Here is a 26,037-nt window from a genome sequence, read left to right on the forward strand (position 1 = left end):
GCTGGAAAGCACTGACATAAGGGGCTAGGATTACGCCCTTAATGAATTAAGTTTTCTTGTATGAGGGGCGCTAAAAAATTTCCTGCTTGATTATGTCACTTCTGGCTATGACATCACTTCTAGGTTAATGACATCACTTCTGGTGGGTCCCAACAGATTGTCTTTCTGAAAAGTGGGTCCTAGTGCTAAAAAGTTTGAGAACCACTGCAATAGTCTTCAGCTTCTTTTTCCTGTTCATTATCTTGGAAAAGAAAAACAAGCCTTGCTGCTTTTCAGATCCGAAGTGATTTCTCAGTTTAGAATGAACTGGTCCAAAGAAAGAAAATACACTTTTGACATCAGCAGAAGAAGCTAGTGCTGTTAAGAGCTGAATTAACACTTTGTCAGTTTACTGCATCCAAGGATGACTTACAGCTCAATCCTGTGCATGTCTACTAAGAAGTATGTCTCACTGTGTTCAATGGGGCCTACTGCCTTAGGTGACTTCCACCAATTCACTGGTACAACTAAAACTTCATCAGTACACATAAGTATGTTTCTTGAGTAGTTTTCTCTAAACTTTGACACTTATTACAGGAGATATTTTAGAGGGATTATGTATGGACACCCATCATAGTCAACTCCTCTTCCTAAGTAGTTAAGGACTGACTCTGATCTTGAGAATTTATGCAAGAAAATGAGATAGAACTAAAGCTTGATCCATTTGTTTTTCCTGCCTACAGTTTGAGCCTGTCATTGAGATCTCAGTTCCTTCCACATTTCGTTCATTCGTTCGTTCGTTCAACCTTTATTTGGCATAAATATTTGGTAAATAAGGTCTCTGAACAGATACTATACCGAGAATAGAGACCTAAGCAACACACACACACACACACACACACACACACACACACGTGCACACATAAATGTACACACAAATGTACACACAAATAGAAAAGGTATTGAGAACAAAACGGCTAATATTATAATGCCGTTGTACAAATCGATGGTAAGGCCACACCTGGAGTATTGTGTCCAGTTCTGGTCACCACATCTCAAAAAGGACATCGTGGGATTGGAAAAGGTATAAAAGAGAGCGACTAAGATGTTTACTGGGATGAGGCACCTTCCTTATGAGGAAAGGCTACGGCGTTTGGGCCTCTTCAGCCTAGAAAAGAGACACCTGAGGGGGGACATGATTGAGACATACAGAATTATGCAGAGGATGGACAGAGTGGCTAGAGAGATACTCTTTACACTCTCACATAACACCAGAACCAGGGGACATCTGCTAAAATTGAGCATAGGGAGAGTTAGAACAGACAAAAGAAAATATTTCTTTACTCAGCGTGTGATCAGTCTGTGGAACTCCTTGCCACAGGATGTGGTGATGGCGTCTGGCCTGTATGCCTTTAAAAGGGGATTGGACAAGTTTCTGGAGGAAAAATCCATTACGGGTTACAAGCTGTGATGTGCATGTAAAACCTCCTGATTTTAGAAATGGGCTATGTCAGAATGCCAGATGCAAGGGAGGGCACCAGGATGAGGTCTCTTGTTATCTGGTGTTCTCCCTGGGGCATTTGGTGGGCTGCTGTGAGATACAGAAAGCTGGACTAGATGGGCCTATGGCCTGATCCAGTGCGGCTGCTCTTATGTTCTTAAATACATACAAACATAACATTATACATACGTGCATATGTTATTTAAAAAACAGAAAATAGCCAATTACAGACTTTGCCAGGATGTGATCTACTCAATGGTTACTTGGGACCAATAGCTTGGCTTGGTTCAAGTTACTCAGGTTTAGAAACTGTGCAACTGAAAGGGTTATATGCTTGTCATCACCCCCCACAAGGTACTGAATTAGAACATTCTCTGAAAGCCCTGTTTTAGCACTAAGCAAGGGAGAGAGAAATTGATGTCTTAGCGCTTGATATTTAGGACAGCACAGCATAATGTGTATAGATGATTCTACTTCGCCTAAGAAGCAGTTACACAAACGTTCTCCCCTGGAGGCATTTCTAAATCTGCCAAGTAGGTCATTAGAGGGGATCACATTACAACGTGCCAGGGTGAAAGCCCTCCTCTCCGGGGGGCGTATTAGGAGGGACAGATATTTTGGTTGTTGACCAAATGTAATGTTAAGCTGGAAATTCAGAGAGAAGCTTTTTTTTGTGCTGCACCTAAAATCTCTTGCCTCTCTATGTCATGTAGTCTGGTTGTCATAAGCCTGATAGTAACCTCAGGAGAGGGAGCCCCTTGTAGATCAACCTCAAGTCCTATCTGTTGGGGTTTTTTTTATAGAATAGGGCTAGGCAAGGAGTTATCATTGGATCGGCCAACAGCCCCTTTAGCAGCAAATCACGATCAGCCCTGAAAAAGACTTTGGTCCAGTATTTTAAAAAACTGGATGATGCATGTAGCTCCAATGTATGTTGACCTGACTCCAGGCAGAGTGCTTGCATATGGAACACAATGCGGTAAGCCAAAAATTTTGTAAAGGAATTTAGACTGGACCCTTTTGATTATATCATTTAATGCCAGCATCCATACAGGGATGCCATATAAAATTTGAGGTATGACTTTGGCATTAAAAGCTTGCAAAGCAGCTGGTATAAATGAGTTGCCCCAAGAAAAGAAAAAACGAGTTATGGCTGGGACAGCCGGTTTGGATAAATTAATTGCAATCGAACGATGGGAGGACCAGGAGTGTTTATAATGAAACCGAAGGCCAAGGTACTAGAATTCCTTGACCTGCTGTATTAGTTTTCCATTGAAAAGCCAAGACTGTGGTTTCCATGAGTTCCCAAAAACCACTATTTGGTACTTTTCATAATTTATCTGCAGAGAGTTAGTTGCAAGATATTCAATACAGACTTTAACCAGTCTTCATAGGCCTATTTTTGTATAGGAGAGTAGAGCCATGTCGTAAGCATATAAAAGTAAAGGAACCTTCACTGATCCCAGTTTGGGACAATGCGTGTCAAACTTCCACATTTCAACTACATTAGCAGTAAAAGTGTTTTTTTCCTTTGCAAGGCTATGGAAATAGGCTTCAAGGTAGTCAGCTGATGTTTTACGTTTTTCTTAAACTCGAGAGCTTATTGCTGTGATGGTGCCATCTATTTTTTCCCCCACAATTTTGTTCAAAAACTATCATCAGATTAAATTAAGTGTTGATATAGTGCTCCCCAACAATTCATTACTGAGTTCCATCACGTGATCTGTGGAAGAGTTACCTTGGTTCCTTTATCTTCCTAGCTTCCCAGCTGCTGCAAAGTGGTTTTTATGTTATTTTGTCATTTCAGCAAAATGGCCTTTCTTTCTGGTCTGCCTTTCTTTCTGGAGCACTGAGTGGTTTGGCAAGTGAGCAGTGCAGCCATATGTTACCAGCTTGGGTTTCTCTTCATTTCATTCTAGATTTCTTTCCATCTTGGGTTACATTGCATCATTACAGGCATGTGTCACTTAACAACCTTCCGTTTAACAACAGACCACATATATGAGGGTGGTCAAAGCACAAAGAGGCTCTTAATGAGGCAGGCAAAGGGCGCCTTATGCCTGCCCAAGTCCCTTGGGCCAGCATAAGAGGTCACAAACATGCCGTCAAGCACATTTGCGCCTCCTCGCGAGGAAGCCAGGCCAGCGCTCCGAGAAGCGCCGGCCTGTGGAGGCTGGCATAAGCCTCCGCCGCGGCTTCCCTGCAGCCACTTGTGTCGGTGTGCTTGTGCCGGCACAAGCAGCAAAGGTAGGTGTGGGGCGGTGGGGAGGAGGAGGGAAGGAGGTGTTTCTGGGTGGGGGGAGGGCGGGTGATGGGCGACCTCAGGGGCGAGCGTGCGGGGAGCCGGAGGCGGGGCTGGGACCCAGCAGTTATGCTAGGTCCCAACCCCCGTCCCCGCGGAGAACGGAGAGGCTTCAAGCTGCTCCGCTCTCCTCAGACTTGTGCTTTCTTCAGAGGTGGCGCAGGTCCAAGGAGACCCATTGGGACCAGCTGCCCTTACCCAGGGGTAAGGGGAAGAGTTTCCCCTTGCCTCGGGCTGAGCTGCTGCTGCCCACAATCCCACGTTGGATGCAGCTCAAGCCTCCTGGCTTGCCTATTCCAGCGCGGGTTTGGATTGCACCCACAGTCAGGTTTCTGTTTACGCAACAAGCAGGCTCTTACTGCAAAGAGGCAATCTGTCTCCATAGCCCGTGCAGCCAGCGAGTGTCTGGCAAGGAGTGTCTGCTTACACAACAAAGGCAGTAAATTGGGCTGAATGTTCACTTAACAACCTAATCGCGTAACAATGGGGATCGTAGAACTTATCCCCATTGTTAAGTGACGCACGCCTATATTTGTGACCAAGCTACTTACTAGACCAAGGGTGATCAAACTGGCTTAACGGAAGAGTTCATCATACCCATAAATGGAAGTTTATCATATCCATAATGTGGGTATGATAAACTTCAGATGTTTGAGAGCTGCAATGTTTAAGAAGTATTTAAATCCATAACTATATTTACTCATCATGAACATTAAACTTCTGTTTTAATCCAGTGAACTCTTGGTATATCACCAGTAAATAATGTTTGTTAATTCCTGCCAAACCATCTCAATTTTTTTGACCATCTGTAATTGCTTTTGTTGAGGGAGAACTCTGTATGCTTCCAGAGCCTCCCTGGTTAGCGTGTCCTCGTCTGTATCCAGTTGGAGCAGCAGGTCCATGGACTGGGAGCTTAGGGGAGACATGATTGAGACATACAAAATTATGCAGAGGATGGACAGAGTGGATAGGGAGACGCTCTTTACACTCTCACATAACACCAGAACCAGGGGACATCCACTAAAATTGAGTGTTGGGAGTTAGAACAGACAAAAGAAAATATTTCTTTACTCAGCGTGTGGTTGGTCTGTGGAACTTCTTGCCACAGGATGTGGTGATGGCGACTGGCCTGGACGCCTTTAAAAGGGGATTGGACAAGTTTCTGGAGGAAAAATCCATTACAGGGTACAAACCATGATGTGTATGCGCAACCTCCTGATTTTAGAATAGGCTATGTCAGAATGCCAGATGCAAGGGAGGGCACCAGGATGAGGTCTCTTGTTATCTGGTGTGCTCCCTGGGGCATTTGGTGGGCCGCTGTGAGATACAGGAAGCTGGACTAGATGGGCCTATGGCCTGATCCAGTGGGGCTGTTCTTATGTTCTTATCACCGCTGTGAGGACTAGTATTCTGAGGAGGCATTGTAGCTTGTGAAGGAGCATTAGGCAAACACTGAGTGATATCACCAGTGTCTGAGATCTCTTCTGAGCTGAACACAGAATTCCTCAGAAGATGATTCCCGACACACACTGTGTCTGAGGCAGGCAACTCATCCTGTACCTCTGTGGATGAGTTTGTAATCCTCACAGGGCATCTAGGAGTGGCAGGCATTATCTCCATTGGGCAGTCTATTTCTGTGTGTGCACTGCTGGTGTCCAAAGGTGCACATGCTTTGTAAAGAAGGCCATCTTGGTCTACTGATGCAATTGGCTCCAAGGATACAGCAGTTCCAGCTGTACTCTGTCCGTTCAGAGACCCGTACAGATTCTCTTGGGGTCTGAAGGTTTTCTTCCGTGACGGCAAATTTACTGGTACCTTGGGTGGAGGCTTGGGAACTGGTGATTGAGCCTGGGAGCTGCTGCTAGATGCTGGGCTCTTCCTTTTAGGCTTTCCTTTCCCAGCTTCTGAGTGTTGGACATTAGGTAAGCTGTATGCATCCTTGGGTGCTTTGCCTTGTTGCACTGGAAGCGAGGCTTTTAACTTTAGCCCCAGTAAATAATTATAAAACTTGATTTTTTTTTTTTTACCTTTTATATTAATTTTGATGCAAGAAGGAGCCCAGCCAACATATTTCTGCAAGCCTCACAATATGTGTCAAGCCACAGTTTGGCCATACCTATACTAGACATAGAACTCTTTTCTTGCTGTTTGCTATAGCTTATGTCATTATTTCTCACCTGTTGTGTGTATCTTGATGTATTAATTGTTTTGGTAAGGGAGACGGTGCCTTCTGTTGTCACACAATGGGATTGTTGTGGGCATTGCTCCAGCAATCAAGACTCAGGGTAACAGTTTTTCCCTCTAGCAGTGGCATAGCTACACCACCAGGCTCTGGGGGCAAATATTTTTGCTACCCCCCCTCCCAGACATCTGGTTTTCATGAAAACTGAAAGCATGTTTCTAAGCCCTCAGACAGGCCTTCTGAGGGTTGGGGAGACTGCGAGTGGCCTTCCCAACCCTCAGAAGGCCTTCTGGAGGCCTTACATACTCACTTTCGGTTTCATGAAAACCAGAAGTGCATTTGTAAGTCTTCTGAAATGCCTTGTAAAACTTTCCAAGGCTCGGGGAGGCCATGGACAGCCTCTCCAGGCATCAAAAAGGCACTCGGTTGACACCCACCTAGGCATGGAGCCAGGGCCAATTGCTCCCCTGGCCCTACCTTAACAACGCCACTTTAGTCTTTTTGCACACTAGTCAATTTCTCTCTCATAACTTTTATCCAGAAATTTTCCTGCAATGTTTGCTCTGCTAGGTGAACAGTATCCTGGTAATATTCACTGAGTCTTGTTAATGAAGTGTTTGAACGTGTTTTCACCCATTTGCAAAAAGCTGTGCTTGTTGCATATACAAACCAAATAATGTTTTTTTCATCAATTACTACTTGTTGTAATATGCTCGTTCTTCTCACATATCAACAGTGGTTTCTGAATGATGGATCTTCTTATTTAAAAAAAAAAATAAACAAAAAAACTACAGACAGTGTACAAAGTTTATGTGACATCCATGATGGTGCTGAAGCACTGCCCCAGTCTTGTACAGCTAATTCTGAAACTGTGGAAGAGCATGATTTTGATGTTGAAGGTGAATAGTCATCAGAACCCTACATGCTGAGAATGGATCCTTGTAAACAAAACAAGTCGATGCAATTAGTTTTACCATACTGCTCACAGCATGCCCTGACACTCAGTGCAGAAGGTGACATTGTAAAAGGAAGCTCTGCCTATTTCAGACATTGTTTGTTATCACAGCCCCATCAAAGCTGATAGCAGCATAAAGTGACAAGTATACATGAGGATTCAAGTAGTCTGTTCCTTCAAAAGCTCAGGCCAGAGAAGATAGGCACCCTTTAAGAAATGAGTATGAAGTAAAAAAATCTTCACAAAAATCAGAAGAGCCCTTCATATTCTTCTGGGGTCCTCAGAATGGCTCCGGCTTCTCAAGAATGAGGCTCCTGTCACCTCTGGAGGACCTGTTGGTCCACAACTCACAAATTTAATTATCTATGGGCAGTGTTTCTCAAACTGTGGGTCGGGACCCACTAGGTGGGTCCCTATTCACTTCAATATTTGATTTTTAATATATTAGACTTGATGCTCCCATGGTATGTGACTGCATTTGGGGAAAAGTTACAGACCTATACTTTTAACAAGCTACTGTGTATATGCTTTTAACAAGATAGTAAGCGGGACTTACTCCTGGGTAAGTGTGGGTAGGATCACAGCCTAGGATTGTTAAAAATTTTCCAGTCATGATATCACTTCCGGTGGGTCCTGACAGATTCTGATTCTAAAAAGTGGGTCTTAGTGCTAAATGTGTGAGAACCACTGATCTATGGGTTTTGTATCTGCAGGGGTCTGGGAATGGATCCCTCCATGGATACTGAGGTCAGACCTATACTTTGTATCATTGTATTTTTTCACTTTTTGTTACTTTACTATTTTTGTTAACCACTTTGATTTGATTTTTTTTTTTTTTTGAAAGGCAGCAGAAAATATAAATGAATGTATGTCAGCCACATTGCATAGGATGCCCTGCCATTCCTTACTGACTATGGACCCAATCCTATCCGGTTTTCCAGTGCTGGTGCAGCTGTGCCACTGGGGCATGCTCTGCATCCTGTGGTGGGGAGGTAGTCCCAGAGGCTTCCTCAAGGTATGGGAACATTTGTTCCCTTATGTTGGGCCTGTGTTGCGAATACACTGTTGCTGAAAAGTTGGATAGGATTGGGCCCTAATCTGCAATCCTATCCACACTTCCCTGAGAGTAAAACCTATTGGGCAGGAGGTCTGGTCTAGAGGGTAGAGCCTCCATTTGCCTGAAGATTAACATCCACAAGGTCGCCAGTTCGAGGCCACCGGCACCGTGCGACCTTGAAGCAGCTGGCAAGCTGCAGCTGAGCTGTTCCATCTGCTCGGAGCGTGGGAGGATGGAGGCCAGAATGTTAAACCAGATCGGAGTGTAACAGCTTGAATGTGGTGGTTCTTGAAAGAGAGAACCTTCTTTCAATTTGTAAAAATCCCTGCGTGGATTTAATAAGCCTGCCTGTGTAAACCGCCTTGAATAAAGTCTTGAATAAAGACCAAGAAAGGCGGTATACAAATACTGTATATTATTATATTATTATTATTATTGACTATAACATGACTTATTTCTGAGTAGGCATGTATAGGATGGGCTCTATGTTTTTGCAAAGGTAGTCCCATTGGTTTCTACTTCCTGATGAATCTGCAGTAACTCAGAGCCCAACCCTATGCATTTCTGCTCAGAAGTAAGTCCCATTACAGTCAATGGGGCTTACTCCCAGGAAAGTGTGGATAGCATTGGAGCCTTAGTTCCTTATTAAAGTTGTTTAACTCCTGTGGAATATCTGAGCGTGTTGTAACAATGCCACCTTCAAGAAAGTGCCAAGCAGGAAGGAAATAATCATTTCATTATAAACAGTATGGGGTAAATTTTGTTTAAATTAGAACAGTGAGCAATGCCAGAACTGAGAGGGAGTTAAAAAAAATAACAACCAAAAAATAAAAAACTGACAAACCTGAACGTAACCTTGTATGCAGTATAGTCACAGATAAGAGTTTTTACAACATCTGTATGAGATGAGAAATATATTTCTTAGGAAGTCCATGGTCTCTGGGGATAGTAGAACACTTTGGGGGATTTAAATGAAATAAGAGTTTTCATCTCAAAATGTTGTCTGTCCATAATTCATTAAATTCTGGTATGCTTATATCCATATTCAGTACATATTTTTAAATCCTTTTTAAATGGGGATTTATTTGTTTTGAGGACAGCTCTCCCTAATATACTTGTTCCTTACTATGCTGGCAGAGGTTATCTCTTCAAATGAGATTTCCCCCATAGTATAGTTTCTTGTGACTGGGGAGAGCCACTCAGGAAGGGCCAGTTGCCCTGGTCTTGCCAACCCAGCTGGCAAGGGATGGCATGACCTGGGATACTGACCAATGATGGTGCCAACTCTGCCACAATGCACTGGGCTATATAAAAAAAGCCCTTCTCATGCTCCTTGCATGGTTTTCACAAATCCCACACATATAGAACTTCCATTTTTATTTAGAAGGACTGTGCATGTGAAGGAGCTCCTTTGCTCATGTGGTCCCTGTAAACAAGACCAGAAGTCCTACGCTTCCAGTTTTGCAAAAACAGTGGAGAAGCACAGTACGGGCATGGACAATCCATTTCCCTCTTGGGTGGGCCGGATATGGATCAAGGTGGCTCACATGTACAGTGGGATGGAGGAAAGCAGTAATGGCAGGATCAGGGGGAAGGGAACCCCACATCTGCTGCCCCTTCACCCAGGGCCTATGAGAGGGTGGTACAGAGGGTAATTTGTAGCTGGGCCTAGGGTCTGAACGGGGGCCCAGAAGCCAAAGGAGGTGGCCCAGATGTTTCTTGGGATCTTAGATTTTTCCAATCTCACCTGGACTCACTGCCTATATGGGATGCTGGACACATGGTGATGCAGGGGAGGGCACCAGGGCGCAGGTTGTGTCTTGTTGTCTTGCGTGCTCCCTGAAGCATTTGGTGGGCCACTGTAAGATACAGGAAGCTAGATGGGTCTTTGGCCTGATCCAGTGGGGCTCTTCTTACATTCTTATGTTATTATGGCTGCTGTCAGAAGCCTTACATGGTTAAGAACATAAGAAGAGCCCCACTGGATCAGACCACAGGCCCATCTAGTCCAGCTTCCTGTATCTCACAGTGGCCAACCAAATGCCCCAGGGAGCACACCAGATAAGAAGAGACCTGCATCCTGTTTGCCTCCTGGTTATGAAATGTTTGCATGCAAAACCCCAGTTAATGCTGACACAAAATCGCCTTTAAGTGGGATCCTCATGGGAATTGCGGATGGTAGTGTTTGTGACTTGGAGGCAAGACATAGAGGTGCTAGGAAGTACAGTAGTGTGTGTGTGTGTGTGTGTGTGTGTGTGTGTGTGTGAGAGAGAGAGAGAGAGAGAGAGAGAGAGAGGGTATTTCGTAAGCCCTGCCCAAAACCTGAGTTTGCATTCTTGCTTTGAAGAAAGACTCATCAGTGCGCGAAGCAGATTTCTGCCTCCAGGCCATTCATAGTGCTGGAGCTTGTGAAGCTAAAACAGTTTGATGTGTAATTGCAGGAGGAAATGGAAAACCTGCTGAGCATGGCGGGATAGAGCGCCTTATCGCCCTTTATGTGCATCCAGTGCTCGCCGAAATTGCCAGCGGATCCGCAACGTCGCCCAAACGGTGACATTTTTCATGGGCCGCCGTGTTCTGAATCAACACTGCAACAGTGCGATTAGAATAGGTAAAGCAGGGGAAACAATCAAAGAGTACATGTGACGGATCAAGTTTTAGTCATTCCCGGCCTCTTATTGCCTGCTGCCTTGTGTGATATGCAAAGCAGCTTCTCCAGACGCATTACACCTTCACATTGCCTGAAAATTGAATTTTATTTGGTGGCCTGCATATAATTTATAGCACTCTTCCAATACACTTCAGTTCTCATTTAGCTAAAAGTGTGTTCTTTATTCGCTGCCGGCAAGGAAACAGAAGGAATACGAAAGCCTCACATCCCTGAATATTCAGCACCGCTTACAAGTGCATAAGAACTGGGCTATTGAAGCTGCTCTGGGTACCATACTGACGAAGACTTGAACCTTCTGGAGTCAGTGAAAAGATGCTCTTCCCAATGGCATTATCTCTCTCTAGAAATACATGGGGGGAGGCAGGCATGGAATTGACCAGAGTCTGAAATATGCAAGATGCTTTCCAAGCAGTCATGAGCTAAAGTATGAATGACTCATGTAAAGAATGTATCTATACCTGTGGTTCCCAACTTTGTAGAACCAGGACCCGCTTTTTAAAATGACCCTCTATTGGGACTCGGCAAAGTTTACAAGACTTTTAAAAAAATCAAGGAAGGCATAATATTTTTTACTTATTTACACCTAGTGATAACCAGAAAAATAAAGAGGCGCCAACATTTATCTCCCAATATTGACACATGCTTGCAAACTGCAGGAGCTGCTTGCAGGGAAATTTTTGAAAAGCCTCAGGGCTTGAGGAAATTAGTTATCTGATTCTTATATCACCTGTGTTTCCATTGGAGGCTCTGCTCAGCTGTTGTACGGTCCACAGTTTGGGAACCACTGATCTAGAACACCCACCCAGTCCATCTCAAGTCTTAACTGGAACGGTGCTTTTTTTCTCAGATGTTTAACCTTAGGTAGGACTTCTAGATTTGCTTCAGATGTTGCTCAAATCTGCAGATCCTCCTGAAGGCTTGTGTGTTGTATTGAATCCCTTTTGCACACAGCTGGCTGCCATTTTCTCAGAAGAAGTTGATCCATTTCACTCAGTATTGTCAGTGTTGATCAGCCGTACTTCTCCAGGGTTTTGGATGGAGGTCTTTCCCAGCTCTTTCTTCATTCAAAGCAGGTGCTCTGCCGCTGAGCAAAGGCTTCCTCTCTATAGACCCCTCAGAATTCTTCAGAGTTTCACTTAAAGAAACTGAATGTGTCACTTTGAGTCAGGCAGAAAAGGCAGCAACAAAATAAATGGAGGGGAAAAGGGGGGGGTTCCATTTTTGACTGAAAACCTACCCTCCCCTTATCTATGAGATTGCCTTATAGGTGAGAATCTATGGAAATGTTGCACTTGAGCATCGCAGACCCACAGATATAATACTCCCTCTTTAAAAGTCATGTCACTACCTGTTTTTGACGACTGCACTGACCATGTGCAGCATCCTTGTACCTTATTGAAAATATCAGTAACTGGAGATCACTTTGTTTAGGTGTTTTCTTGGGGATTGCATCTCCCCCAGTTTTTGCTGCTGACCAACGAGCTTTGATGAAATAAATGATCCTCCCTTAAGTGCCACCTGCATACATAATTAATAGTGTTCTACGTAAGAACCTTTAATAACAATACGGATAAGTGATGGAAAGCCAAGGCTGGGTTTTGATGCTGAAATGTTCATTGTTGCAAGTATAAGTGGCTTTTACATTAATGTAAATTATAGGTGCTTAAAAGCTTAAGGACTAAAAACAGAAGGTTGGGCTGAATGGATGAGAGTATGTACTCAAGAAAAAAATTTGCTTGGAAGTCTGGATGGATCCATTTTGCTTCATCTTCTCAGTCTACAAGAGGCTTCAGAGTTACAGCAAATGCGACCATCCAGTGTTGCCTCATGCTGCTTTATTTCCCTGTGCAACATGGATCAGATATGTTCCAAATATGTTGATCAGCTTGTATATTTTAGGCATTAGTTCCTCATTTGAGACATGAGGTGCTGCTTCCTGTTTCACAACCATCAAAGTGACAACACCAGAGGTCTGCAAGAGGACCTTCCTAGCTGTGACATCTAAACTATGGAGTTTCTGGCCACAAGTGGTTATGGAAGCTCCTGCTCTGCCATTGTTCTGCAAATAACCAAAAAATTTTCTGGTGCAGGGGTGTCAAACTTGTTTCATACAGTAAGCCAAATAGCATTCATGATGCCCCTTTCCCCCCAGGGTACCCCTTTTACCTAATCCCATTGATCCCATAGGATCAATGTTCATTATCCACGAATTTACTATCCTCAAGGGTTTCCAGGAACCTAACCCTATCTGAACTTGATTGTATATGATCACAAGAAGAGCAATAACCTGGCTGCAATCTATTCCTTTTTGGTATTTTGCAGTTACACAAAAGCTGCCGTGTTAGTCTTACTGTCTGAATGTTTTCTTTGCCAGAATAGATAACGGCAGTTGTATCAAATATAAATGGGTTGGAAGTTAATATTAAGCTTGGATGTCAGCCATGATGAAATTTTGAATTCTTGGTGAACAATCTGAAAGATGAGTTCTAATATGAAGAAACTGTAAGACCTACTTTTATTGACCACTTGTTACGATTGTTCAGTAGGTGTGGGTGCCATTCTGTTGTCTGGATTTCTGGGAATTAAGCCATCCGGCAATCGAAAAATGTCATTTTTGCCAGCATTTGCTTGCTCTTTTTTTAGTATATGACCTTCACTGGTTTGGGAATAGTTAGTCAGCAGTGAAGAGGTCGTTTTTGTCATTTTGATTTTGTGTTGTTGTTGAAGAATGTTTAAAAAGTCTCTTTTCCAACAGCAGCACTCAGGTGTGGAATTAGTGTTAAAAATGTTATGTGATGAAGGTGGAAGCAACATTTCAGACACCCTGTGTGAACTTCTAAATGTGAATAGAGGGAGCTAACTGGTTTGCATTGTTTCCATTAATTTCTTTCTGCTATCTGAAGATGGTAGAATTTGCCAGCTCCTCCTTTATCTGAAAAACTCAAAGGATGTTGCTCTTGGCATAGGTTTCCAAACATATTTTTCTGGACAATTCTATCCTCCACCAGTGCAGGATTATATTCTTATGCATCTGTTTGACCTTAGCATTGATTGACAAAATGTCTTGTGACCAGGTTCTCTTGACTCTCAGGATTGTTTATTTGACTTAAATAAAAACTTGACTTAAATTTATTTGACTTAAAAAAAAACTCTTTAATGGGAAGGAAAGTATGTGGGATTATTTCAATATCACGTAGAAAAGGAACGAGACTGGGGTCAATAGCGTACTCGCGTCACTGACGCTAAACCTCTGCATGATCACCTTGAAAAGGAGTATGGAGTTGTATGAAATTTCGTAGGACTGAGATTAAATTCCATCCCACTTCAACGTAGCAAACAGCATGGTGGTGGTGGAATTTCAGCAGTTTTCAGCAGAAGGTCATATGCTTATCAGAACATGTGATTTTGTTGACCTCTTGCTCGGGCATAACCCCAGGATTGAAAGGTAAATCAACATTGTCTTCCCATGTGGTATTGGAAAGACATGATCTTCATAATGTTTCATGGACAAAGTGTTGACTGTGACTATGTGAGGGAGAGAATGAATGACTAGGAGTCTAGTCCTATCCAACTTTCTAGCACCAGTGTAACTGTGCCAATGGTCGTGTGCTGAATCCTGTTGTGGGGGGGCAGTCACTGAGGCATTGTTTGTGCACCCCTCAATGAACACTCGAGACAACTGAGCTTGGAGAAAGGACCACTTTATTAACAAGTGAGATCGTATAGAAGGAGAGGCAGAGAGATCTGCAGATGCTGTGGCAGCGAAGCACTTGTGGTGCGGAGGCTGGACCTTCAGAAGGCACCAGAATCATATCTGCCCCCCGGGCTGGGCGTGCACTCGACTCCAAGCCTGGCCCCATTACAGGCGGCGCAGCTTATCCCGGTCTTCACCCCATGAAGGGGTGAGGCAACCGGACTGTGGGCAATGCCACCTTGAGCCGCAGAGCCTCTGAGGTGGCCCTACAGTCCCGGCCAGGGCCCCGTCACTGCCCTCATGCCACTGGACCCGAGGACTGAAAGTGGGTTCCACCCTGCCTATGCTGCCTGAAGTTGCTCCCCAAAGTCCAGTTCACGCCTTCCCGCACCACCTGCCATAAAGTGACCTAGGATAGCAGGAAAAAGGAACCCCTTAACCCCGGCAGTCTGGGGTAGGTGAAAAAACTGCCTGCCACCAGCCAATCCTGGCAGACAGCAAAAAATTCCTACCCAGCCCCAAACGGCAACCAGTAAGACTCAGACTGCTCTAGGGATGGGTGGGTGGGGGTCAGCACCGTGCCCACATGCAAAGGAGGAAGAGGGCTGGGCGCTGCTGCCCTAAGAACCTTCTAGGCCCACCCAGCTCCCCCTCCAATCCCCTTTCAGGGGAGGAGACTAGTGCTCCTGGTTTCACCAAACAATGTCCCAATCCACTGCTTACATTGCGTGATCGGCATCCTCAAGGTAAGGAAATGTTTGTTCCCTTAACCTTGAAGCTACATGGCACCTGCATCAGTGCTGGAAAGTTGGATAGGGTTGGGCCCTAGAGGCATTTATGTCCCCTTTCTGATTTGAAGCACATTGACTGGATATCATGTGCATGGTAACTAGTGTCTCTCATGCTCTGACAAGCCTCTTTCACATGCAACAATTCTGGAGCTCTAGCTCTTGGAAGACATGGATCCAGTGTTTAGTGTGAATAGAGAACTGCTGTCAAGCAGTGGCAGGGAAATTATGCAGAAGCATTGATGCATGATTCCATTCCACTGCTACTGGTGACCTATGTTCATCCTTCTGAGATATTTGCTTCTCCTCCTCTTCTCCTCCCCTCAATGTTCCATGAAGCCTGAACCCCAAGAGGTTTGGGTCGGAAGGTTCTGCTTCCAAGTCACATCCTTATTTCCAACACGCCCATGTAGAAAAAGTGAGCTTTAAATTAATGCTATTTTTGGAGCTGCAAACGAGCATATGGCAAGTTGTGTGGGTGGTTTTTATTTTTATATATAAAAATCAATTTAATTGTATAGCTATGGTCACTTTTTTATTTTATTTTTGTATCTGTACTTGTGTTGGTATAAGTCAACATTTCTGCAACCAGTGGTGAAATACTGATAAATGTGGCTTCCCTTCTCCCCTGCACCATGGATCTTATACCCATGTGTGCTCCAAAATCTTGCCGCAGGTTGTCCACCCATAGATTTGAGCTCCAGGAGTCATAACCTGCTCCTTCCGGGAGCCATCATGACTGAGCCAGGATTGGGTCCTCAAACGTCTGCTACTCAAAAATAACAAAAACCTTGTTGGTTTAAAAATCCTTCTTATAAACCCCCACTTCATATTAGTGGTGAGAGGCAATTAAATAATGTTACGACGATACTTCATTCTCTTGGACAAGCTTGATGCATTACTCTCCGACATGAAGATGCATCACATTCTCTGAATACTTGATCTTCTGAGTGCTAAAGCTTTTAATACACTGTTGTAAGCATCAGCTGTATTAGAGAAATACTCTACCCTTTGTGTTCTGTAAAGCAGTTGGAAGGGGAAAAAGTAAATAGTGAAGTTTAGAGCTGCTGATAGATCCCATATTTGCTCTCAGGCAAAAAGGGTGTTTATTCAATAAGCTGCTGCTTCTCCATCCACTACCATCTTGGTTGGACTGCACATGGCACCCCTTTCTGGACTGGCAGCCGGGGTGGACTGACCCCCCCACCCCGCACTTGCTACACCACTGTTGCAATGGCTTCATTCATTCATTCATTCATTCATGCTCTTCGGGGAGATAAAGCTGGGTAGAAATTTAGTAAATAAAAATAAATAAATAAAAGGTAGGCGGTTAGTCTTAAATCTGAATTTACTTTCCCCAGAGGAATTTCTGATTGGCTGGGATAATTTCACAGTGTTTTGTTTTGTTTTAAGGTACTGAAGGATACCTTACCAAAAAGTTGAATCTGATTGGCTGTATGGTTTCAGACTGTCATCACATACATTACATGATCCCTGGTTGGCTGGGATCACACCACAGTTTTTTTTGTTTTTTTTTAAGGTACTGAAGGAGCTGCCCATTTAGCAGCAAATAGCTCTGTGGATATGTGAATTACTGTTCAGTTTGAGGAGCCAGGTTTGAGTCAACAGTGGAACCTCACTGGGCCCACCTGATCCCTGCTGCATTGGCCACTGCAGTGACTTAATAATAGCAGTGGCAGGTGGTCATCATCAGGAGCAGTGACTCAGTGACTCCGCAGCAGAGTGAAGAGCAGGTCACAGCTCCTTCCTCTGGCAAGCTGCCTGTTAAATGATGAGATCAAAGTGCCTCCATCACACTGCTAAAACCCCTGGTTTGACACACAACAACAGAAGATCAAAACAGCTGTGAGAATATCCCACACAGAAAAGAAACCACTGCATGGATTATGCCGTATTCCTTCTTGCTTGAGATAGCTGCATCTATGATGGGGTTCTGAGCAGTTTCTTCCTGTGTTCTAGGGATAAATTCAATACTTTTCTCTTGAAAAAGATTATCTATGTAAAAACAAGAGGCGATAAAGAGCAATCCATGCAGTGCAGAGGCCTAGCTAGAGACAGCGGTACCCAAGGCAAAGACGTTCTGATGTCACTTCCAGGTTTTCCCAGAAGAGGAGGAGGATGTGGTGGTGGTGGTAGCCAGAGTGCGGAGCTGCTAAAACATGAGGAGGAGGTGTCGGCTGGTGCTGCTGCTGCAGTCCTGCTGCTTCTCCCCCCACTGCCATCTTGGTTGGGCTGCACATGGCACCCCTTTCTGGCCTGGTAACCAGGGTGGACTGCCCCCCACTTGTTACGCCACTGTTGTTGTGACTTCATTCATTCATTCACTCATTCATTCAAGAGATTTATATCCTGCCTTTCCACCCTGCTTAAGGACTGTCACGGGTTGATCCCCAGTCCTGACAGGTAATTTGCTGGCTGCACAGTAACAGGCCTGAAGCCTTGGCCAAACCAGGACTGCACAGCATCCTGGGAGCCTCATGCTGATGCAATATCTGGTGATATTGCATCAGGTGATTTCATGTGAGTGTGTGCGTGTGTGGCAGCAAAAGCACAGTCAGCATGACTGTGCAGTATTCCCAATGATGTGATTGGCTGCAGGAAGTATAAATGTCCAGCAGAGGCAAGCAAGTGTGCGGGAGAAGCAGAGCATTGTGAGCCGGAGGCTACGTTGGTTGGAGAGTGGATCGTGTACCGTTTGTACTACTTGGACTCTGTAAATATCTGTACATAGTAAAGGAGGAGTGTGGTGGAGAACCTCTGCCTCTGAGTCTTCCTTGTCACCGGGGGTGATAGTGCTTCGGCCTTGAGGTACAGAAACAACAACAGCTGTGCAGCTTTCTGCCGTGCCAAGCCGTTGGCGGAGCTCCAGCAGCAGAGCGGAGCTGTCCCGGAGCGGCCTGGGCACAACGCAGCTCGCAACAAGGACCCTCAAGGCAGTTTACAAACAATATTACAATGCAATAAAAATATTGCTAAAAACATTAAAACAATTAAAACCACAAAAATAATAAAGCACAATTGGATCACAGATTAAAAGATGTTTCATAAAAAGTGCCTAGCACCCCAGTGTCAGCATTTGAAAGCTTCCCTAAATATAAAGATCTTGAGACGCTACCAAAAGGACTCCAAAGAGGGAGCTGTTCTCAATTCCAAAGGAAGGGAATTCCACAGATGGGGTGTCACCACTGAGAAGGTCCTATTTCTTGCCGCCATCCCCCTCACCTCTACTGATGGGTGGCACAGTTAGAAGTGCCTCCTCTAATGACCCCCCCTTCTTTCTGGCCCCCTTTCTTTCTGGTTGTGACCTGAGATCCCCATTGCGTTACCATGGGATTCCTCACTAGTTGCGACATCACTAAAATCTGATAAATTGGCTTGTTAGAGACATCATGATGGTAGTCCAGCTGCAAGAATATATTAAACGTTTGTTCCACAGGCTTATCCCATGGACGCTGGGTAAATAACAATAGATTAACACATAAAATAACAGATTAGAGAGAAATATTCAAAAACTCACTGCACCTCTAGCTGAACCCCAGTTCCCTGAAGTCACCCCGGATAAACAGTCTTACAACACTTCTGAATGATGTTCCAGTTTGTGTGTAATTAACATGCAGTTGCCTGTCAAAAGTTTCTTCAGATGTGGAATAAACCTGTTGAAAAGTTTTCTTTCATTCTAGACACCCGTTACCAGGAAGCCAGGGAGGTAGCACTGCTATTTTAAGGATCATTAGACATACTAATCTACTGTTTGGTGTCAAAACCTTCGCTTTTGTTGTTTTAACATTTGATTAATATATGGCAGGCTGTCACTATTGCTTGTGCCGGTGACTCAAGGAGCCATTGTTCTTTCAAATTAAAACATTTAAACATTTAAATCTGAAGCTAGGTCTGCAGGCTGATTTTAATTATTCCTTTTGTCTTTGGGAAACTCTTTTCTTCTAATGATCACACAGCTGTCACGTATACATTACCTTTAGTCAGAATACATGACAGTGCTTTCTTATTAGCTGTCATTATTTTTACAAGAAAAAAACTGGAGCCCCTTGAACAGACATATTAATTTCAAAAGAATACTGCTGGCAAAGTTTTTAAACATTTCTTTAAGTGGGGGGGGACGTGACCCTGAAAATCTTCCAGTTTATATGATTTAAGTCACAGAACTTGAGGAGCATTTTCTGGCTATTCATGTATCCAGCGTTTTGTTTTGTTTTCTTTTAAATTACCAGAATGTCTTTTTGATGATAGCTGGGTTTTCCTTATCTAATTTTGCAGAAGTTGCCAAGGTGAAAAAGGTGCTCTCAAACACCTTCAGAGGCCGATGATTGATTTAGCTGATTTCGTTTTTAAGATTCACCTCTGGCAGTGATGTATCGCCCTGGGGCAAAACGGCGCAAGCCCTGAGCACCAACAGGAGGGGGCGCCAGAGGATGTGCTCCAATTGCTTCCACAGTTGGGAACCAATTGGAACGCATGCACCCTCACAGCATCCAGTCAAACAAAATCACCCAGCTAATAGCTGAGCGCACCCTCATGCTCAATCTGCTTTCCGACTAGGGAAGCAGTTGGAGCACATGTGTCTTTAGAGCAACCGCTCAGGTGAAATTACCCGACTGACTGCCGAGCACACACTAGTGCTCCAACTGCTTCCCGAGTGGGGAAGCAGTTGGAGCATGTGTGCCCTAATGATGTCATGATGCTGCTTGGTGTCATGATGTCATGGCATTGTGTCATGATGTCATGAGTGCCAAAAGCCCTGGGTATACCTAAATCCCGAGAGGTAACACAAGGGATTGAACTGGTGCACACAAGGGATTGAGAGGTAACACAAGGGATTGAACCGGTCCGCTAAGAGTGTGAACAGTATCCTGGGAAGCCCTGGTGCAAATCTCCCTTTAGCCATGAACTCAACTGGTGGTATTAGCTCGGTGATAGCATGATTGGCATGCAGTTGATCCCCAGCAGCTCTACTTAAAAAAACCCTGAAAAGTGGGACTGGGAAAACTTCTTGCCTGAGTCCTTGGAGATCTGTCTCCAGATTGAGTCGATAATCCTGGGCTGGGTAGGCCAGTGGTTGAACTTGGAAATAAAGTATTTTCATCCATTCTTGTTTGCTCAGCCTGTTGACTGGGAATTGCGATCCTGCTGCTGGTCCTACAGAGCTGACACTATTATTTAGGGTGTTATCCTAACCCCTTATGTCAGTGCTTTCCAGCACTGACATAAGGGCAATGCAGCTCTGGGATAAGGGAACATACATTCCCTTACTTTGAGGAGGCCTCCATAAGTGATACCCAACTGCAGGCTGCAGCACGTGGCCCATTGGCACCGCTATGCCAGTGCTGGAAAGCACTGACATAAGGGGTTAGGATTACGCCCTTAGGCTGCAATCCCAGGCACACTTTCCTTAGAGTAAGCCTCATTGGAGATGATGGGACTTACTTCTGAGTATTCATGCATAGACTTGTGCTCTTAGACATGTAAAAAAATATTCTATGAATGCTGTTACTTTTTTTCTTTAATTTTGTTAGACATTTGCAACATATATTGACATAATAAACCTGTAAGCAGTATGTTTTGGGGAGTTTTGAAATATAGATCTTTCATTCTTGTGCATGCTTTTCTTTCTAAGCCTCATTTGTGCGAGCCTAAGACACACTTCATGTAGTACTTCCCATGCTGTGTAGACTGTATCATGCTCTTGTTTTGCAAGACTAATGAAATGTAATTTAGTGTGAGAGTGAGTTTAGTTTCTCTTAACAGTTCTGTTGCAGCGCATAAGATCTAGCATGTCACTCCCAAGTGCTCGTGTGCAGGGTGTTGTTGCATGGAGTGTTCCATCTCTTTCCAGGGCTTTGCTATGCAAGGTCCTCTGTGGGGCTCTGGCGTGGATGAGCAGGGGTAATGACCCTCTCTTGCATGGTATTCTGGAGGCTGGTTTTGGTCCTTTAGAGGTGCAGTGATGTGATGGTGCAAAGCTAATGGTTGGCAACCTTCAGGCTCGAAAGACTATGGTAGAAGCCTACAGCACCCGGTATTCCCAGGCAGTGTCCCATCCAAGTACTAACCAGGCCTGACCCTGCTTAGCTTCCGAGATCAGATGAGATCGGGCATGTGATACAGCCAGAATGAAAGGGGGGGTAAGGTTGGGTGTGTGTGGATTGTGTCTAAACTAATAAGTTCTAAAGTACAAAGTGTTCACCAGTCTCTTAATTCAGCTGTTGTATCTCTAGCTCCTTATTCTCCAAATCTGCCCTTGTATCTCTAACTCTCTTGTCTCCACAGATCTATTTGTTAGCTTGTCCACCTATCCTCTGATTTTCCTGTCTGACTTTCGGCTCTCTCATATCCCTGTTCTGACCACCTTCAGACAGACTCCTTGGATACGGACCCGGGGCTTTGATTGGCTTTTTTGGTAGATTGTTTGGTAAAACCCTCTCTCTCCTGCTGTGTTGCTGATCCTACTTCTTGTCCTGCCTTAGTGTCCCATAACCACCCCACCTGGATCCATACCTTAAGCCAGTGCTTCCCAAACATACCGTGGTTGCGGCACCTTTCTTTCGTGGTGGCCTCTTTGTCCTGGCTCTCCTATGTGCCACCATCTTGGATTGCGCGATTCTCATGCAATCCAAGATGGTGGCATGCAGGAGAGCTGGAAAGAAGAGGCCACTGGGGACATCCCACAGCACCCCATGAATCACTATGGCGCACAGTTTGGGAACCACTGCCTTAAGCCCTTACTGTGCTCTATTGCCTACAGTCCAATGCCAACACCCTTGATGTGGAGTGATGTGGTTCCAGAAATCCAATGTGACATCTGCCCAAGGAAGAAGGGGTGGACGTGTGTCTATTTTCTGGGGCTATAATGCAAAAATGCACACAATAATAATCATTACTGAACAGAACCCATTTGAGTTAATTTACTGCTGTCCAGCTAGACAGGCACTCCTACACCCATGCCTTTATTCGCAGTTGTCCTACTCGGTCCCGTTCACCCAGAGAGAACATAATACTTCTTTTATTTCCATTTATATTGGCTTTGTTTGTGTGAAAATAAGTATGCATTATGTTCTCTGAGAATTCTTTAGGCATTTTAAAAGGGACAAAGCAAATTTGATTTAATCACAGATAATGTTAGGTTCTCTTTTTATTTCCCCCTCCTTGCATAGTGCAAGATTGTGATTTCCATTGCTGATATCACATTGTTTCCTTCAGTGGCTCTTTCTTTACTGGAGAAAAAAAAGGTAAACTCTGGCTCCAAGAGCTAGAATAAGGAGGTAGCAAAACAGGGAGCTGTTGTAAGTAGGCTGCGGTTTTTAAAATTGGTTTCTTATCCCTTAGCCAGAGTGATTTAAATAATCTGAAAACGTCGATAACCTCCTTTTCCTGTAGTCCTCCTTACTGAGGACTAAATTCCTATCAACGTCCACATAGTAAGATCTTTGATCCCTCTGGGGGAGCTCAGCGTAGATGAGTACTCAGCAGTAGGTCCCTTCATATATTACCCTATTTCCCGTAGTTGCACTTGAAAAGAAAGAAATAGCCAGCACGTCTGTCGCTTGTGCATAAGGAAATCCAACTGCTGTACTAGGCAAACCTAAACTATGCTAGCCCAAATGCTTCATCCAGGTGAAGATCATGAATCTGTTTCAGCTGGTTCATGAACTATCTGGAGTTAGGGGGTAAACAGTGAAGTGGCCATAAGAACATAAGAACAGCCCCACTGGATCAGGCCATAGGCCCATCTAGTCCAGCTTCCTGTATCTCACAGCGGCCCACCAAATGCCCCAGGGAACACACCTGATAACAAGAGATCTCATCCCGGTGCCCTCCCTTGCATCTGGCATTCTGACATAACCCATTTCTAAAATCAGGAGGTTGCACATACACATCATGGCTTGTAACCCGTAATGGATTTTTCCTCCAGAAACTTGTCCAATCCCCTTTTAAAGGCATCCAGGCCAGATGCCGTCATCACATCCTGTGGCAAGGAGATCCACAGACCAACCACACGCTGAGTAAAGAAATAACTTCTTTTGTCTATCCTAACCCTCCCAACACTCAATTTTAGTGGATGTCCTCTGGTTCTGGTGTTGTGTGAGAGGGTAAAGAGCATCTCTGTATCCACTTTATCCTTCCCGTGCATAATTTTGTATGTCTCAGTCATGTCCCCCCTCAGGCGTCTCTTTTCTAGGCTGAAGAGGCCCAAACACTGTAGCCTTTCCTCATAAGGAAGGTGCCCCAGCCCAGTAATCATCTTAGACGCTCTCTTTGGGGAAGTTATATTTCTGAATGAGGGACGGATTTATCTTGTCTCTGGTGCATGTGCATGAAGGCAAAGACATCCTTCAGCGCACATCTCGCCATTTTGTGGACCACAGGTGCTAAGATATGTTTAAATTGCAGTAACCTATTAATATAGATTTTGCAATAGAGGGTAGGCTCTTGCAGAATATGTGAGACAGAGTGGAGCTTCATTAATGCGTAAGGGAGGCAACTCTCTTTAGTATGCGGCTGGTGTAACTAAGGGCACAAGCCTAACCAGGTCTAAGGTAAGTCCTATATTGTTCAATGAGGCTTACCCTCAGGAAAGTGTGGTTAGGATTGCAGCCTGAGTCCCTGTTTTTATCTGTGAAACATTGGATGACGTGCAGGCAACTGTTGACTGCTAGCTTCAAAATCTGATTCAACAGGCATCCAGATTTGCATCTCTCTCCTTTTCAATTTCATCCAAACTTCACTCAGTTTGATACCACTCTCTGATCTCTTCTGCTAAATATAAAGAAAAGGGGAAAAAAGCACAGATTTGGGAAACATGTTAAAGTGTTAAAGTTAAAGTGAGTGCACTTGTCACCTTCAACAGTGGCCAAGACGGGAATGTGAAGCCAAGAGGGAGGAACCCATTGTGTGGTCAGTGTTCTCAGTCTCTTCACCAGGATTAAGTAGCAATCATTCAGTTTCATTTCAAGCTCTGGGAATAAGCAGCCTTTGCAGAAGACTGAGCACTTTGTGCCTGCCACAGGCCTGAAATGAAGAAGAAAATATGTCAATGTCACAGAAGTTGCTCAAGACTGTTGCATAGGTTTGCCATCGAAACAGAGAGAAGTGAAATAATTAAAGTTCTGTTACAAACCTCCTTGCAGGTCCTTCTTAGCCATTTCCCCATTTGACCTTGTTAAATGATGCACGCTGCTCCTTGATGGATGCGGTGCACCCTCTTCAGCAGTTCTGAAAATGAAGATGGTGGTTCCTTGGCTGACTTTGCATGGCATGGACATTAATCAGAATGTGAGTAACGATGACCTTAGTGAAGGATGCTTTCCACATACTGCTGACACTTGGGATAGCAGCTATAGAGATGGTGACATCTGTTGGTAGCAGTTCCTTTCATGAACTGTTGTAGAAGGTTAGTGTACCCATTAATTAAAACCTCTTTCTGGATAATGTTTAGGGGCCTAGAATCAATGTCTGGGCAGTATTTGGGAACACAGGCCAATTTTTTTTGTACATTTATTTTAATATTTTTGGCAAGCTTTGCCTTGAGAAAAGTCCCTTCCCCTTCTAAGAAAGGAAGGGTCCTGTCTTCAAAATGTTCTAAACCAGTGTTTCTCAAACTGTGGGCCGGGACCCACTAGGTAGGTCGCAAGCCGATTTCAGGTGGGTCCCCATTCATTTCAATATTTTATTTTTAATATATTAGACTTGGTGCTACCATGGTACGTGACTGCATTTAGGAAAATGTTACAGACCTATACTTTGAACCGACTACTAATGTATATGCTTTTAACAATGATAGTCAATGGGACTTACTCCTGCGATAAGTGTGGGAAGCTGGAAAGCACTGACATAAGGGGTTAGGATTGCGCCCTAAGGAATTTAGTGCCTAGATTTTGCATAATTTGGAACTTGGAGGGAGTAGTATTAGAAGAGTAATGGCAAGCGGGAACAGTGGCATCACTAGGATTTGTGACACCTGGTGTGGGAGGCCGGAGCATTGTCCCAATGAGGAATCTACTCCCATGCAGTGGGTGGGGCAACGCACCGGGGAGTGGGTGAGAAGATGTGCCATCACTCCACCCCCATTGGTTTTTTGGCTATAACTTTTGATTGAATAGAGGTTTCAAAATGGTCCGTTGTGGTGTCACCCCTCTATGTGCGTCACCTGATGTGGCCCACAGCCCCCACACCCCCTAGCAATGCCACTGAGAGGAAAGGTAAGATAATTACCATATTCCCTCCCCCTCAAAAAAACTGGTGTGACCTAACTTGTGTATTATGCATTTTGTGCTATTTATGCAAATCAAGTCATGGGTCATGGGTTGGGGTCATGGGTCATGGGTTGGGGTCAGGTATCCACTTTATCCTTCCTGTGCATAATTTTGTATGTCTCAATCATGTCCCCCCTCAGGCGTCTCTTTTCTAGGCTGAAGAGGCCCAAACGCCGTAGCCTTTCCTCCTAAGGAAGGTGCCCCAGCCCCGTAATCATCTTAGTCGCTCTCTTTGGGGAAGTTATATTTCTGAATGAGGGATGGATTTATCTTGCCTCTGGTGCATGTGCATGAAGGCAAAGACATCCTTCAGCGCACATCTTGCCATTTTGTGGACCACAGGTGCTAAGATATGTTTAAATTGCAATAGCCTATTAATATAGATTTTGCTAGCAGTACAGCAGTACAGTGCTCCGTAGCGAGGAAACAGGCCATTGAGCTTTTCTTACAGACCTTTGCATGCCATGTGCAGCTGAACCCTCAATGCCAAAATAAAAGCTGAGAAACCACATCCTGTAAGAAGTTTCTAGTAGTAAATTACTCCTGACTTACACAGACTACCATATACTGTAATCCCCTCCCCTTCTTGTTCATGCAGTTCTAGTCTATATTCCTCCAT

Source organism: Tiliqua scincoides, chromosome 4, assembly GCF_035046505.1.
Source record: "Tiliqua scincoides isolate rTilSci1 chromosome 4, rTilSci1.hap2, whole genome shotgun sequence".
NCBI lineage: Eukaryota > Metazoa > Chordata > Lepidosauria > Squamata > Scincidae > Tiliqua > Tiliqua scincoides.